This window comes from Numida meleagris, chromosome 27, assembly GCF_002078875.1.
Source record: "Numida meleagris isolate 19003 breed g44 Domestic line chromosome 27, NumMel1.0, whole genome shotgun sequence".
Lineage (NCBI taxonomy): Eukaryota > Metazoa > Chordata > Aves > Galliformes > Numididae > Numida > Numida meleagris.
Window position 1 is genome coordinate 3631864 of NC_034435.1, and position 1573 is coordinate 3633436.

Consider the following 1573-nt stretch of genomic DNA (forward strand, 5'->3'; position numbering starts at 1 on the left):
GGCTGCTGGGGGGGGGACGAGCCACATCGCACCATGGGGACACGGGAGCGGCCACGGGACCGGAGGGCAGCGGTGGGACACCGGGAGCGAGCGGAGCTGCGCACCCCTGGCTGCCTGCAGGTCCAGTAACATCCTATTGTGACAGGTCCTAAATGGGGTGGGGGGTGCCCCGGGGTGCCCTCAGCCTTCCTTGGTTTTGTGGGGAGGCCTTTCTCACCCTCTGTCCCCGCTCCGGCCCCGTGCCCCTGCCCACCTCCCTTTGCTGCAACCCTCCCAGAGCTGAGGGATGCCACTTTGTGCTGGCCCCTAAGATCACACCGAGGAACCTGCGGGTTTTCAGAGGGGGACAATGCTCGGGATGGCACTGGGAAGAGACGAAGCATCGCCCTGCATTCCCCACCCACCCATCCTGCGTGGCCTTGGTTCTCAAGGATCTGGGCCGCCTTTGTGGCTCTGTGTTCCTGCCCAGCAAGCTGGGGAGCCGCCCCACTAAAACCCCATTACCTGCAGGCCCGGCGTGGCCGAGGGATGTGCTGCTCCAGGAGGGTGCTGCGCTCCGGTGCTGGGAGACTGCAGAGATGGTGGGGCTTTGTCCCCTGCCCTGCGCTGTCACGTCCCTGCCCAGGCAGCAGCTGCAGGGGGGCAGAGCTCTGTGTGCCCCAAACGGAGCGGTTGCGGACCTTGCAGCCACGGGGTCCGTTTGCTGGTGAAGAAGCAGGCTGGCTGGTTTTGGGGTCCCCTCCCCACAGTGGAGCGGCCCCATGGGACTGGATCACAGCCCAGAGAGACAGGGGCTGATTCTCTGTGTTCCTTGGGGTTGCGGTGATAGTGGGGTTGGGGGGACTGTCTCCTATCTGGTCCCTATGGCCACGCATGACCACAGAGCACAACCAGGAGGGCTCTGGGGACTTTGGAGCCCTGTGTGTCCCCACAGCCACCCGAGGGGACAAACCGGTGCCCCTCTCTGTTTCACGCCCTTTAACAGGGAGGGTCTGAGCCCCGGGCTGGGGCTGAGGGGCCGGAGTCCCGGAGCACGGTGCTGCCTGGCCCCTCCTCGATTCCGGTTGCAACAAACCGAGGCCGAGATGGGCACCGGGAGGGGGGGGTGTTGCAGGGTCCCCCCTCCCCCCGTCGGTGCATCCTCCCCCGAACACCCTCTCGGTTGTTTTGCACAAACCCTGAAATATTCATGGCGCTGCGCCGAGTGTCTCTTAATGAATTTTTCATCAAAACCTTATCAGGGAGCCAAAATACACCGCTCCCCCACCCCAAACCCCAGCCGAAGTCGAGGAGGGACAGGGCCCGTAGGTACCGTGCCGCTGGAGGAGCCGGGCCCGGCCCGAGGGCGGCTGCACCGGGAGCTTTGGGCACAGCTGCCGTCGGCTGCACTGTGACGTCGGGGCTGGAGACGGGGACACGGCTTGGGGTCCCCGACGGGCAGGCCCGGCACTGCCTCGTGGTGGCCCACACCGGGACGGGCCGGCTTGGCCCTGCACGGTCCCGGTTGGACGAGGCGGGCGGTGGGGAACCGAGACAGAGCATCCCGGCGGGCCCCAGCCCCTCCAGGAGAAAT

At 66.2% G+C, this 1573-nt stretch overlaps 1 long non-coding RNA gene across 1 annotated transcript in view; it reads right to left on the reverse strand.

The window, feature by feature from the left end:
* Positions 1-1368, reverse strand: part of LOC110389046 — a 2493-nt gene extending 1125 nt beyond the window's left edge. The window contains exons 1-2 of the long non-coding RNA XR_002433045.1: positions 1313-1368; positions 505-703 (exon numbers count right to left, since the gene is read on the reverse strand). This is a non-coding gene — a long non-coding RNA (uncharacterized LOC110389046). The remainder of the gene's footprint in view (positions 1-504; positions 704-1312) is intronic.